Here is a 16,881-nt window from a genome sequence, read left to right as displayed (position 1 = left end):
ATAAAACACAATTCTGAAATATTCTTCATGTTATCAAAGAGGGATTTTTGTGCATTTGCCCAAGTTTATACTCATCTTTAGTGAAATTACACTAATGTGAGATTGGTACTGAATAAAACACAAAAGGATTTTTTTGAGAACATTGACCTGATCTTTCACCTGGATGGCCAGCTATTTTCTCTGCCACTCCTTTACTTGATAAGGTCTTTCTTACATTATTTTTGTGTTGTGTCATTTTCCTGTAGAGAGATACCCCTGGAAACAGCATCAGAACTGGGAACACAGCAACTCTGTTTTCCTGAGACCCATTTAGAAAGAAGCAGGAATCCAACTGATTTGTTTTTGGTGAAGACTGGCAAAAGATGTTCCGTCAGAGTTTTCTCAGCCCTCCATTTCAGTGCAGAGAGTTAAAAATAGAACTATCTCCTAAAGGCTGAGGGTAAACCTTGTATGCAAATCACTCAGTCTCTGATACTAAACCAGTAATTAAACAGTGAATAAAGTGTCTACATGTATATATATATAGATGTCTAGATAAATAAAATAATCTTTTTTAAGAATGTTTTCCTGCAGGGTACAGATAAGAAGCTAAGAACTGTAGCTCACACTCAGAAACTTAAGCTTTGCCTACAAATAAAGGTGATAGACATCTGTAATAGTGGTTATGGAATGAATATATCCTGAATCCCAGTCTAAGGCCTGCCCCATCTGAGTTTAGTGTTTAAAGAAGGAGAAAAACTGCACTGAAAGTCATTTGCATAATTCAGAGACATGCTAAAGGAAATATAAAGGGTTATTCTGAACTGTCAGCAGTAGTATTATGTTTGCCAATTCTGGGTCACTAACTATTGAGAGAATTATAAAATCTTCTAATGGGCATTAGTATGAACAAATCTATAGCTTTTGTTGCTTTGGGGCGCTTGTTTACAAATCATATAATGCCTGCTATGAGGAATATTCCATGCTGGTTTTAAACCATTGCTTTTCTTTATTCATCTCTTTTATTCATTTCTATTATTTATTTATTTATTATTTTTTGGAGGGGTAAAAAGCTCAGGAAAAAAAATAACCTACAGGGTGGATAATTTTCTTTTTCCATAGCACACTGAATTATTCTGCTACCTGGATGTAGTTTGTCATATTTAGTGGAGGTCTTTTTTGAATCATAAATGAATAAAATAGTTCATTTAACTGTTACTGAAATCCTGCTCTTTCCCCTGGTGAGTGGTTTTGCCGGCCTTGTAATACTGTTTTGGCCAGTTGAAATCTCATGAGTTATGAGTGTTATTTCCTTACAATTGCACATATTTTCCATATTTCACACAAACCAATTATTTATCACACACATATACATGTGTTTCAAATTATTTTTAAATTAGTTCCTTCCTATTTTATACTGTTTTTAAATTACTCTCAGTGTTTTGAATCTTAAAATAAATGATCTATTCAGTGCCTGTTAATGTTTTTTGAGATTTCATGGAATAGCCGCTGGTTTGTTTACAAAGACCACACTTTCTCACCCATGCATCTTATGCTCATGCACCAAGGGATACTTGGGACAGAACTCTTCCTTTCTCCCCAATGAACTGTGCAGATTCTGATCAGTTTAGTAGAAACTGGGAATGCTTGAGGTTTGAGATATTCCTTTAACCATCTTCTTCATCCATTTTTATTTTTCCAGATGGCAAAGGCTGCACAGTTCCACATGCCATTCCTACAAGTACTGGGTAGAAGAGAAAGGCAAACATGTGACACCCTAATGTGATCTATATATATATATAAAATATTTCATATATTTAATATATATTATGTTTTATTTGTCTATGATCTAGATAATACTTTTAAATTATATATATTGTCCCTATATTTATATGTACCTAGCATTTTTTCAACTCCATACACATTCATAACAAATTCTGCTATATTTTTCTAAACTCCCTCTAACTGGTCACCAGTAATAAGCTGTCCTCAGCGTCCCCAAGGAGGTTGTAGCAGGACTATAAACAACAGGCTTATTATCTTTTTGTTTTGTGATGTGACACTTCTGTAGATTCTGCTTAGTATTGCATTGAACCTTGGTTATGTCATTCTGCATTGCAAATTTGTGCCTATTTTTCTCTCCATGATCATTCATGAACCCTTCTGTCATTATTTCTTTCTAGGTTCCATTGTCTCTGAATATTTGAGTTTTAAATTATATTTACCCCAGAGAGATATATGTGGGTTTTTTCCCACAATGAATTTCATTTACTTGTTTTGTTGTCCATTTTTTTAGCTCCATTTACAATTTCTTTTGCTATGTCTGAAGTTTACTGCAAGATTTTTCACTTTAGTACCACTAATGAATTGCACAAAGGGACCTATTACCCCACTTCAAAATCAATATGAAAGATGTTAAATGAAGTAGAACTTAAGCTCCTCCCTTTTCAGTCTATGGTGATTTAATTTTCATTCTTTATTGTTCTACAGTCATATTTCATGCTGAAAATTAAATAATAAACTTTCATGAGACAAAGTGCCAAAAGCTTGACCAAAATTCAAACTCCTACTGCTTTTCTTTCAGACAGTTGTTTTATATGCGCACACAGCAAAACATTATCATCTTTGTCTATCAAGATGTCATTTTTTAATGTCACTGCTGCTGTAGATTCTCAGGTTCATGAAGATGTTTTCCATGAGGAAAGCGCTGCTTCTGCTGTTGAGCAAAGACAAATTGTTTGGAAAGTAAACCTTCTTTCTTGCTTTCCTTTGTGAGGGAAGGCAATTATTCTGTACTCTCTTTCTAAGCTTCTAAGGAGTACATTATGAGAAGATGCAGAAAGTGACTTCTTCTTTCACTTGCATCTGCCGCTATCTCCTCAGCAGGCTCACATAATTCAAATGAAGCTGGCTGGAGGGTTAAGGATGGGATGGCTGAGTAGTCTAACTCCCAGTGAGGTTTTTCTTCTCACAACATTTTTCCTCTACTCCTCTAGGATAAAAAGAGAATCTTCAGAATATAATTGCCAAAATCATTGTTCTTTTTCCCTTTTGAACTTATTTTGTTTTCTTTAAAGTGTTTTTGTAGTTAACTGCATTTCCATGTCACATTAACAATAATTGCCTGTGGCAGGGTAAATGAATTTCCTAATTACCTTACTACCAGTTGGCTTGAACAATTTGTAAATGTTCCACTCTTTCAAGCACTCTTTTGTCTGTTCTTTATCAATTTATATCTGAAAAGGTCATCATTTTCTTGTTATATAAGCTTTATTTTTTATGCTTCTTACTTAACAAAGATCTTTCAAAGGACAACCGAATTTCAGTCAGTTTTAACCATTACTAATGTCATCATCCCCCCTCTTTCTTTCAATGATACATTTTCTTTCAAGGATTTTTAGTTCCTCAAAATAATTTTAGCATCCTTTTCATTTCCTTAACTACTTCAGCATACAAGAGCTACTACAGATTCTTTTTTATTACACAGGTTTTCCTTCAACAAACTCCACATTTCTTCAGATATTCCTCATAAATTTAAGTTCATTTCTCTTCTTCCAATTTTATGTTCTGAAAAAAAATGAAGGGGAAGTAAATGTTCATAAAATACTACATAATTGTAATTCACTAATGTTGTATCTATGCAAATTTTAATTTATTGCTGTTCTTTTTAACTTTTACTTAAAAACTTAAAGTTTTGTTATAATATTGCCTATATCAATACTATCCTTCTAGTTGCCACTTAGTCCTACTAGGACTATTGATAAATTCCATCATTTCTGCATTTCCAGCTCTTGCTTTTTGTATCCCTTTTGATTTTTTTTCCATACCTCTGATAACATTTATACATGAGAATTCTCTTCTTACTTGGTGTGTTCTATTTCATGAATGCTTCATCCTCTGTTTCATTTGGAATCTACATGCCAGGTCACACATGAGGTAGTAGTGTAGAAAGCAGTGGATGAACTATCAAAACTTAAGAACTGAGTGATTTCATGAAGAAGATTCATCTCAGAATGACTGAAGATAAACAACAAGATGAAAGCAATTTATACGGCTTGTTAAATTTGAAAGGAACACAGGACTAAGTAGATGAATCTCATGTTAGCAATAGGAAACTTACCTAGTCTTGCCCTTAAGGTGGCAGATCACTGTAGCAGTAAAGAGAAGGAAAGAAAACAAAAGAAAACAAAGCAAAAAGCAAGAAAATGAAATATGGTTAGCATTGTGAAAACTTAATCTCACTTTTGGTATTAGATTTGGAGTCTATGTGTGTTTCCAAGATGCTGAATACTCATTGGTTATCACAGAAAGTAGACTAACACTGAGCAGATGGTGAAGGTAATCAGTGTTATACTGATGATGCTTGCAGTAAAGGATCTCAAAAAATTCCCATGGGACATGGAAATTCTCAGAGCTCTTTAGCTAAAATATAATATAAGAAGGAAAACAAAAACAAACCAAAAAATACCCTTACCCCTCCGGAAATAGTCAGCATGTAATGATAGCCAATAGCTTTCTGCCTAAACAGCTAAGTGAGAGATAATGCAGTGTTTAACAACAGAACCTAAAATTTGGAGATGAGTTTAGAAACTACATTGTCAAAAGGTGAAAAGGTTTTAAGTAAAAAAAATCAAGAACAGGAGGCTATACATCTGTTAGAAATAAAGAAGAGAAATAAGAAGAAAGAAATAAGAACAATAAGACTTTTCTTTCCATAGACAGTGTAGGTATTATTCACAGAATTGGTTCTATAAGGTAAAACAAATATTGAAACATTGCACTTCTAGAAATTATCTGCAGTCAATGTAAGGATATTTGGAATTTTCTTTTAGAACATGAGACACAAACTTATCTAAATATCAGAAAATTCAAACATGATTTAAATAATTAAAAAGCAGTCTATCATAAGACATACCATACTGGAAGGAAAGTGATTGTCCATCAGAAGTGTATATAGATATAAAATATCTCAGGCTGCATGACATACATATGACTGTGATGTGTCCATCACAGTCTTTACATGTTCTTAGCCAGCTTTACAAGGGATTTTAAGATGAGAAAGGATCATCAGTCATCTATTCTGATTTTCTGCATAATAAAGGAATAGCATTTTCAAAGTGCATACATAATTTAGAAACATATATACAGTGGGGTTCTTGTTAGATGCCCGACTCCTACCGATTCCACGTTTGATAAATGACATTGAGTATCTTAAATCTCTAAGGTCCAGATCCTCAAAGGCACTTTGGAAGCTAATTCCCCCTACAATCAAAGGAAATCAAATGCCTAAATGTCTTTGAGGACCTGGGCCTAACCCATTTTTGAAAAATTTGCCCTTTATGTCTCTCTTGATAAAGATAGGTGCTGTTAGATGAGGAGCCATTTTCATTTTCCTTCATAAGGAGGTGATAATGCAGGCACTTGTCTTTAAGCATTCATCCAGGAAGTGGATGACTTGGAATCAGCCCTCTTCTCTGTGTGAGGATATTCTAATTACATCTTCTGCCTCCCAAGAGGATGCCCTGTGCAGTACTCTGTGCTAAGACATATTCTACACTATTCAGGAGAGGGTGCATTATCCACTGTTTTTTTCACAGCTAACATGCAAAAGACAAATTCACGATTCAGTGGGCCAGAGAGAGAAACAAGAAAAAACATGACGTGCATTTGGAGAAATGGACCCTGATCCCTACCTGAGTTCATTACTCATCTGTATTAACAATATATCATGGAAAATACAGTTGTTGGTGTAGGAGCAGGAGTTCTACCTGCTGTCACCCATCAGGAAAGTGCCTTAGTCACTAGGCTGCTTGAGGAACCATCACCAACACTAGCATATGGATGGACTCTATTTTTCACCTGTGCAGATTGTGCTTCTTCTAATCTCAGATTTTCGTTGTTAAATGAGTAGACTTTCTGATTCTGATTCAAAGGAACGTTACCAACAGCATCCACAGGGTGCCAGTTGCCATTCTGCAACTCTGTATATTGTATTGCTGGCATTGCATCTAGCTTTTAAAATCACAGAATCACTGAATTGCAGAATATCAGGAATTGAAAGGGACCTTGATAAAATAAAAAGAAAATACTGAAAATCCATAGCTGGATCCAGTATTAAGTCAATAAGTAGCATAGCTATCCTTTCCAAAAGTGAACACAAATGTGGGATAAGGAAATCCCAGGAAAATCCTGACTTGATTGTTTTTGGGAGTGCAGGCAGCAACTTTACAAAGGAACAAGACTATTAGTAGATTTTAAAAATCTCTCCTGACAGCTGTCCCAACAGCTAAATGCACCTTGTCTAGCATGTAGTGCATTCCTCTCTAATCAAGAGAAAATCAAATATGAAGATGCTGCAAGCATGCTCTGATTAATAAAAAATCTAGATGGGAAGCTCTTGGGCCATTTTCCTTCTGCTAGAAGAGCACTAACATAGTCTGTTTAGAAAGATCAACAGTAGGCTTTAGGCAAGACATGTAAGGGGAACACAGTAGGCCTGACCCTACAGTTATCCTATGATTTATAGTCATCTTACAGCAATGTACTGTATTTGACATTGGCTAAGGGGTTAATCAGTTCTGAGCACTGGCTTGGTAATAGGGTCCTGCCCTCGGGGTCTATTCAATCAATCAGAGTTGTCCAATGCTGTAATGCCTCAGTTCTGAGTGTAGGCAGATGAGTGTGTTGTCTTTCAGCATCCTGGAGGTATACAGGCTTTGAGAAACGTAGTCAGAATTCCACCTAGATCAGGGCTGTCAAGCTCATTCCACAGAGAGCAGTGAGAATAACAAGTGAGGTGACCATGTTGAAACAGGGGTCACCACCTTCTCTGAGGGCAGCCTGAAGCCTTGGACCTGTCGAGAATAGGAAGCTGCAGCCATTCTGAAGGAGGAAAATGCCTGGTCACATCCTCTCTGGAAGGAATTATTCAGATCTTATTGGATAAGAAAAATCTTGTTTTGAAGAAGACAAATGAAAATGGCTATTAATCTGAATACATTTATTCTCAAAAATATCAAAAACAAAACAAAACAAAACCAGCAGAAGGCATATACGTTCAGGAGGAAAAATGAATGTGGTATGTTTCAGCAGACAGTAGGGAGACTTGAGACAACATTCAAAAGAATAATGGAATATTAGGTTGGAAGCTGGAAGAAGCTGGCTTAGGTGTTTCTGTTGTTCTGCTGTACAATATGGCATCCAGCTCATAAAAAATCACCCTTATTTATTCAATTCAGTACTTAAATACAACTTTTTAAACAATTTCTGAAACAGGTGAATTATCTTTAATACAGATGGAATTATCTCAGACATTTTGGTTAAAATACATTCCAGAGATGTAAATCAGCTCTTCACACACAAAAATTAAAAACCTAGCAAATCTAGATTTATCCTCAAGAAAACATTACTTTACCTTGCAATTAAAGAAGAAAGGAACACAAGCAGTAAAATGAATGAAGCTTGGCTTCCCCCAGATACTGTGGTTTCTTTCTTAGCCTCTTCCTCCTTCCTTTACATGCTGACAGTCTTAGGCCTGTCTCTGTATCCCTCTGATACGTTCATTGGGCAACAGGGCAATGCATCTTCATCCATAGACAAGTCTATCTGCTGTTACATTGAGCAGAACATGTAAGACCTCTGCTCTGTCTGCCACAGCTCTCTAAGAAGCCATGGATTTTCACAGAATTTGTGAGAAAGCAGTTGTCACTGCTACCTTAAAACCTCCTTCAAAGCTAACTATTGATAAAAAATGATAGTAGTTGATGGAAGTAGATGAAAACAAGCTGGATGGTATTTAAAATTATTATTATTAGTAGTAGTAGTAGTAGTAATTATATTATTAATAGTAATAAATAATTGACTAATCTATTTTAAATAATACATTTAATCCTGTGTTTTTCTTTTTATTTTGCAACCTGTGGTGTATTTTTGAAAACTGAATATTTGAACATGGAGATTAAGCAGCATCAGAATGTTTTTTTCTCATGAACTTATTTCTGCTGTATTACAGACAGATCACCACTAGTGCTGCATTGTCAAACACAGCTGGATGTGTCAGTAGTTATATTACTCTCTAAAGTACTGATGCTACAGAATGTATCCACATCTACCTTGTCTACCTGGGTTTATGTATCATAGTATCATGCGGGTTGGAAGGGACCTTAGAGATCATCAAGTCCAACCCCCGGGATTCAAGCCTCCTGTGTAGCAGAGCGGCACTTCTACCACTTGCGCCACAGGGGGGAATCGAACCTGGGCAAAAGCAGCATTCCTACCACCTAAAGGTATGCCTTTACCTTGGAATATAAGGGGAATTTCCAGCAACATTTCCAGTGCTGAAAGTCTTTCTATCAACCAACTCCTCCAGATAACTTCCTGGAATACCTGGTACTCATAAACTGGGTACCCCCAGCACACACGTACTTATAAATCTGACTAAATTCAAAATACAGTGCATTTCAACAGAACGTATGTTGTGCAAAGCAGTGTGGCTGCTGTGGAGAAGTGAGATGTTTCACACGCAGCACTGAGGGTCAGAGCTGCTGGAAAGAGCTGTGGAGAGCACTTTACTTAAATATTTTGTTAATAATCGTTCACAAGAATACCTGAAGAAAAACAGTAGCTCTCTAAAGACAGTGTTCCTTATTCAGCCTAATTATAGCTCTATGTGTGATTACCCAGAAGTAGGTATCAGAGGAAAACTAAAGGAGCTTCCTGTGGTAATGGTACATACGTGTGAGGTCAGGAGTTTTTCTAAAAGCTTCTGAAATACACTCTGAGCAGAGGAGGAGTGGAAATGCGATCCTTCTCTCTGGGTGGTAAATAGGAGGTGTAGGAAATTGTGTGTGTGCGCATATGGGGAAAGGGGGATAAAGGTTTCTGTTTAGACCTCAGTACAGCTTTCAACAGCCAGTATTTCAAAACATAAACAGGAACACATTTGCGCAACAGCATGTGCTTGTTCTTTTCAGTAACAATAGATAATATCGTTTGCTTTGGTCAAAATAGTATCAGTGATTCAGAAGTTTACATACTTGGTGTGTGGTTTTTACCATTGAGTTCAATGGAGACAGGTAAAAAATACATTCCTACTGAAATCTACAGTTAACAAAATGTACACACATAGGAATCGTGAGTACTTCACAGATGAATCAATATCAGTATAAAAATTTAGACCTACTGAAGTTGCATTTGATATTGTCCTGAATAAACTTACAGCAATGCAATTATTATCTAAAGACCTCTATGGAAGAATGGCTAGAAGCATTGCAGTCCTCTAATTTTTTTCTTTGTTTTGCATGGATATAGAGGGGGAGAGAGAGAGCAAATTTCTTTGTCTTTCTATGTTACGTTATCTTTGAATGTTGAAATGATATTATTTTCTTCAGTTGTTCATTCTATTCACCAGTGGAGGACAGGGGAACTTAGTTAAACTTCCACAGTCAGCACTGAATTACTGGACATAACAGCCACTTTAGATAATGAAGTAACATTTTATAAGATATCTACTGTTTTATTATATTTAAAGTTGATAATATGTTAAATGCAAAATGTGACTCTTGAAATTCTGAGGTCATTTCCAATTGGGAATCTCTATGAAGAGAAGAGAATAAAAACAGTATCTATGTAGCTGCATGTTAAGTTCAAGATAACTCACTGCTGAGAGAATGCAATAGTTCTTTTTGTGAATCAAATGGTCAAGGCATTATTATTAGCATCAAAATATTCTGTAAAATAAGAACTGATTTGGGAAATACAAAAATCACTCAAAAAAAACCAACATGATTTCTGGACAGTGTAATGCAGGTTAATTTAATGCCCAGAAAGAATTTGCAATACATATGACCAAGCAGAAATGTAATGTAGGTAGCCTTTTTAACATAGGATGCAGCATCTCTTTGACATCTTTCTTTGACATCTTTCTTTGACATCAGCATTGTAATCAGCCACCAATGCTGCCATTTCCACAAGACAGTACAAAATCACCAGTCAAGAGAGAACAAAAGGAGGCAGTTGATCTTTTTATAATGCTTTTAAATAATGTTTCAGTTCACAGAGTGAATGCTCGCACAGTGCATCAAGTAGTAGACCACAGTGCTCTGAAGCTTTCTTTAACAAATAAAATATTTTTAGCTAACTGCTCTTGATAGGAGCATGATGTATAAGCTGGCTATGGTTATAATTACAAGTTCTGAAAAAATACAAAGCCTTCTTCTTTATGCAGATCAGTTTGGTCTGGTTTCCAGACCTATCTTTTCTGTGTAAATCCTTCAAACCTAAATCTGCAATAAACCTCTGTGGGTTTTTTTTTTTCTGTTACAAAATTTTTCTGGAGAAAAAACACTATCTCTAGAAGTTTCTTCTTCAGTGTACATCTGAGTATGAGAATATTATGCATACAAGTGTGCAGTTTAATGAAAAACATTTATCACCAAGACAGACGTGATCCTGTAACAAAGATGTTATACCAGTACTTAAAAATCTTGTATCCAAATATAAAATTTCCATGATTTTACTGCTTCTGGAAGGAAAAAAAAAACCAAAAATAACAACAGAAACTACTTATGACTCAGGGTTTTCAAGAAGAATCAATATTTTTGATATTTTATGGATACAAATTACATTGATATAAAGTGAAATGGATCTTAGAAAAGTATTCTTTTAGCAAGCACTGTGAGTTCTTTCTGACGTACACAGTGTTCCTTAATTTCAGTGTAATAGAATAATAGGTAATAGATGCTGTGACCAACACTGAAGCCATTACAATAGTTATGACAATGTAAATATGCTACTTCTGTAACCTTATGGTCACAGTCATCACTGATGTCCTGAGTCACTGCAGTAGTTGAAAGTCTGTTAAGTGAAACTGGCCAAGAAATTCTGTCAAGAGCACTCTGGCCCATGGTTAGAATAAGAGGCAAAATCCAAGTGGTCTGTGTGACCTTGGTCTTGTAATGTCTTAAATCAAAATTTAGCAATCAATAAAACCCTAAATGACACATATCAGTCAGATCTCTGAACGCTTATCAAATACTTGTAAGAAGATATGCACACATTTGCAACACTTTGTCCTCCAGAAAATAAAGAAAACATCAAACTCACAAACCATACTGAACATTGAAAGGGGGAAAAAGTGCATCTTGGCCACTGCTAGTAACCCTGAAAGTTTTGTTACAAAAGCTGTATGAAATCCTCCTTCCACTTCTCTTGAAATAACAACCAATTTAACACCCAGAGATTTCTGTAAGAGAAGGTGATGGTAGAGCAGCGGTTTGGGAGCAAGCCAGACTGCTCACTCCTTGCTGGCTGGAGTCCAAGTCCCAGAGCTGGGAGCATGCCAGGCCTCTCCTTTGGAACTGAGAGCTGCTGAATCAAGCTCTTCACCAATGAGGTGCACAGCACCATCCACCTAACAGGATGCTAATTCCTGCCAGTGTTGACTGAAAGATCCTTCAGGCTCTGCTTAGCCAGTCATCACTGATTTCAGCAGCATAATAATCACTGCAGATAAAGACAACTATGCAGTGACAATCAAAAGAGTGTTCCTTTTGAGATTACTTCCATGGAAAGTTAGAAAGTGAAACCAAAAAAGTAGTATGATGTTGTTTTTTTTCCAAGGAACACACAGTGTTAGCACTAAACATATTCCTTCAGTAATGCGAACAGAGCTTGAAGTCACTGAGGTTACAGTTTGGCCATTAAGATATTACTATTAAAAAGAACCAAATGAATATGCACGTTGCATAAGTGCATCCACAAGCACAACTACTCCTCACAGCACAGCAACTCCTCTTTCTGCTTACCAACATGTTGTACAAGCCTCCAGCTACGAAACATGTAGACTGTAGCTCTTGTATCATCAGTCTTTCAGATATGTTATTCATTAAAGCCATATGTTTTATAATACCCTATGTTTTTAATAAGGCCTTTAATAAGCCATTTAATACAGACTGGGATATGATGACTGCAGCACAGTCTCATACGGAGGATGAGCAAATGGTTGTATTGGATGTAAAGAGTTGGGCACAACTCTGCATCCTCATACAGACTGCTACAGCACTTCTTCTTTGTGTCTAGCTTTTGCCAGACATATTTAGGAACACCCTAAGTAAGTATTTGTCTTTTTTCTTGGATATACATTTCTCACAGGTCTGGACCCACCAATGAAGCTGAGGAATAAAGTATCCAACTAGGACACAGGCTGTCAGCCAAGAAAAGGGCAGAGCATATGTGTAAGTTCAAGTAAATGGTTCACTGGATCTTTTTACTGCTTTAAGTTTTACTTATGAGCTTTGTTGGAATGAGTCCTCACTAAACTTACAATATCAAGTAGAAAAACAAGCTACTCACAGCTACTCGAGAAGCTGAACAACCACAAGTGGGAAAAGCCAAAACCCAAGCATCAGCAGTTAGGAAGCTAACTATTATTACCTTTAACACCACTGGAAAAATTCATTCCAGACTGGTATCTGGATTCTTATTCAAACAAGAATAATGATTACATTAAGTTTTCTTAATATTGTAGTCTGTGTGTAAATGAAATGTAATGTTAAAATGTCACCTATTTGGAAGAAAATGACTTAGTGTATGTTAGACAAGCATATTGACAGAATGATATTTCCTGCTTGAAATCAAAAAGAGATCTATGTTCCTATGGGAATTCGTAATATAACTGTAAGAAAATAAGTAGGCAATTGTATGTTTGGGTGTGTGTAGGGGGAAACTTTTCAATAAGGTTGCTGTTATTTTATTATTTTTAAGTGAACTATTTTCAATGATAAAATCTTACTAAAAGAGTTGATTGGCAAGAAAAAGTGAGTCATTAGTTTGCATATAAGATTATTTGCATCTTTTTGAGTTGTTGTTCTTTGTTTTGGTTTGGGTTTTTTTCCCCTATTTTCCAAAATTTCCAATACAATTGCATTTTTATTTGTTTAAGAGGTGGAATAGCTTTTGGAAGGCTAAGAATTGTGACTGCTTACCATGAAATAATCCCCATTTTCCTGCAGGGATTGCATGGTTTCCTCTGAAGTCCACAGAAAATTTCCAACCACTGCCTACTACCTAAGCTAACTGTGTTTCAGTTCTGAAGGTTATTAAATTTTCTACTACTTGCTCATATATAAAAAAAAAAAAAACAAAAAAAACCACCAATGTCATCTACAGAGCTTCAGAGCCCTCTAGTGCCTGTACTTCTGCTTCCTGTGTATCTTCTTAGGAATAATTCCATCAGTTTTAATGGAGTGAATCACTGGAGATTAATTCAGCTTGGTGCAAAACTGTGTGCATTTCCACTTTCATACACATTGAAAAACACCAATATGGAACTGACAGGGAGGTGGAACTGTTGGAGCTCTGAGAGCTCTGATGTCCACACACTGGTTCACATCAAGGTAAAACATCTCTAACCAGAGTCACCTCTGTAGTAGCGTATTGCATTCTGGAGCTCTGCTATCAGAGAAGGAACAAAACACCTTTCTTTCATACGGTAAGTTCTATATATAGATTATTTACAGGAGGATTTTCAAGAATGCACTGGACCAGCAAACAATCTTCCTTTTCGAAAGCTTTTCTCTGGCACGTAGCCCTCGCTTATGGAATCAAGATGGAAAGAGACTGCAGTGGAAGTATAGCTCTTGCACTATTCAGAGACACCTTCTCAAGTATTCAAACACATACACATATGATCCAGCAGGATTTTTCAATAAACAGTTAAACAAGAGCCTGCATTATGCTTTGGCAATAGAAAATCACAAATTTTGGATGGATATTTATAGTAGTCTTATCCTTAACAGGAAAATAATGGGCTCTGCTTGTTGTTTAAGTAGGTTTTGGAGGCATTAACTTAAAAGGAAAGAAGAAAAAACTAAACTGTAGTTAGCATCCTAAAGCTACATTCTTGGTGTAAATCTCTGGATTCTGACATTTATAACTTGGAGAAGTTCCAATCATTTGAACTTTATTTCACAGCTCAGATTCAAGCTATTATTGTTTTAGAGAGCTAAAAACAAAAGATACCAACTATTTCTGACTTCAGGGTGAGGGGAGTCACATCAGCTGTAGACCAAGCAGCCATGACAAGCCTTTTAGGGGGAGACACCAAAGAGGTTTCCTATGCTACGTCTCTTCTCTCCCGTCTTATGTCACTCATACAAAACTGAAGTTATTTACTTTTATTTTGTTATTGTGTGACCACAACACGTTTTGCAACATCAGGGAGACTGGAGAGAGAAGGGTCACAAATCAGTTCTCACGACCAAATAAATGTTTATATATTATATGCAACATAGCTCGTCTGAAGACATAAGAAGGAATACTTTTATTTTGGTTATATGTGAATGTATATTCAGAAGAGTTAAAGAGTTGTGGAATTCTTGAATAAGCAGAGCTGGATTGTTCTCATTATATTTAACCACCAGCAAGCATGGTGTGCTTAGTATAGGACATTCATAATCAAACTATTGCAAAAGCTGGAAGAAAAGTAAAAAGAAATAAAGAATGTCCTTGAATTGTATTTTGAAGAATTGACTTCTGACCTTGAAATTCTCTGAAAAATTACTGTTAACATGTATTAGATTCATACTGCTTTAATTTTGAGAATAAATCCCCTAAAAATTTTCTCTACATTATATAATTCAGACAGATCTGAAACTACAAATTCAGACTACCTGTAGCCACCTCTGCTCCCTGTTCTGGTGCATCATCTTCCTGAGCACAGGATTAGGTTTTGCCCCACACACTGCAAATGAGTCAACACAAACACATGGGAAAGGAAGAAGTAGCTATGATAGATAGGATGAAAAGAAGAAAAAAAGAGTGCCACTTGAGGATAGCCAGTGATGGGAGTGGGAAGCCAGAAGTAATATTGAGTCTGGTTTAGAGAACGAGGCCTGGAAAACAACTTTGGAACTGACTGAGTAAGACTGGTTTACAGGCCTATAATGAAAACAGTAAAATAAAAACAAGAAAGAATCAGGACAAAGGAGAACAGAGAACAGGATATTGGAATGAATCAAGAATGATTTATCATGGAGACTGGGTAAAAAATTGAAGATGGATATGAAAACCTTGGCAGCAGAGACTACAAGCCATGAAATTGTCTGCTATCTCTGCCTGGACCACAGTGTCCCTACTTATACAATATGCAAATAATAAGAAAAAAAATGAGACAGTCATTAGGCCAAATGATGAAAATATTTTTGTAATTCTAGAAGCATAATTAGAGTGCTGTTTACCATAGCTGCCTTTCAATAGAAGGCTTTTGGCATCAATAGTGCTCAGTGCTGCAATGCTTAAAAGTTCTGTACTTGGCATATTCAAACAGGGAATTCACAAAGCTGAGTCAAACATCCAACCTTGCTTTACATTGTCTGGAAGACAAACTGTATCTCTGGACTAGGATTCAAAGCAAACAGAACATAGAAGATGAAGATGCATAATCCTGTCCAATCAGACAGCTTCAGTGTGCCTAAAATATCTTTCTTGAACTCAAGACAACACCTGTTTCATGGTCACAGCTCAGCGCTCCAGGTGCCAAGAGCCTGAAACAATTTCCTCATGGAAACTTGTACAACCATGTACCAGTTTGCTCACAGGGTAGTTCAAATATTAGCCCTTAGGGGGGAAAAAAAAAAAAAGCAACTGTAAGAATAGAACCTACGTGAGCATTCCAGGCCAGATTCTCAAACCATTATGTACAGAGTCAGGTTCCTACTATCTGGTCTAATCGTCTTTCTGGCTCTAAGATATCACAGTGTTAACAGGAAGACAAGCTCAGTCTTGGTCAGATCACTCCAGGGACTGCTGGTACAGATGCCCTCCTAGAGTACAAAAGCTGAATGTGAAGATCCTCTTTCAATTTGAAGCTAGATCAAAGAGTTCCTTTGGTAAAGAGTTGAATTACTTTACTGGGCTATCATGCAAATGTGGCCAGCAGCATCAGCTTCCCCTACACTCATGCAGTCAAAAAGATATGATCTCAATGAGTCTAATTAGCTGTCCATCACAAGAGTCTGCTATATATGTTCCTTTCTAATGTATTCCATACATATATATGTGTGTGTGACCACGCCATTAAATGAATTATCCTAACTATACTTTAGATGACAAAAAAGTCACATACACAGCCTTTAACTGTTTTTTCAACTTTTGAATATTTCCACTACAAAGGAAAAATATGTTTACAAATATGTCTAGCTTACGTGCAGTAAGCTAGACAGCTGCAAACATAGCTGCAGTCTATTTGAATGACATTACTATGAAAGGGATATAAGATTGGCTTTGTACAGTACCTGTGCAAAAAAAAAAAAAAAAAAAATAGTACGAAAAAAGAAAGATAAAAATTAGGAGAAAGAGCACCCTGAGCATTACAACTATTAGACTGCTGGATAGTTTCCCATGGGAAAGAATAGGCATTCCACTGCACTTTTATAAAAGTTTGGGTCAAATGTGGATGTTGTCTCTCAAGTGTTCCTAAATTAAAGAGGAAAGTGTACTACTTCTCTTTCACTTATGCTTCTACTTTCTGTTTTGGTGGTTGAAATAAAAAGGATGGTTAATTTTTTATTTATAGTGGCACAAATCTTTAGATAAGCTACTGAGTTTAGAAGAGGCAGAAACCAACTCTGTACAGTGCAGAGCTCTAAGTATGTACATATAGTCTTCAAAAATCCAAAAACATATTGTTCTTTGTGAAATTTATGATTACACTTCAAAGGAGGTTCAGTGCTCAACAGAGTAATAACACTGATTTCCTGGCTCAGTGATAGCAAATTCACATTTAAATAAAACAAATAACACTCAAATTAAGACCATCTTTCAGCAGGACATACTACTTCATCAGGAGATACCATGTTTCATATGGTTTTCTATAAATGAAAAAGAAGTTTCTAAATAAATAAA

Source organism: Coturnix japonica, chromosome 2, assembly GCF_054131305.1.
Source record: "Coturnix japonica strain WE chromosome 2, WE-NBRP24, whole genome shotgun sequence".
In the NCBI taxonomy this organism is placed as follows: domain Eukaryota; kingdom Metazoa; phylum Chordata; class Aves; order Galliformes; family Phasianidae; genus Coturnix; species Coturnix japonica.
This window is presented reverse-complemented; position numbering follows the sequence as displayed.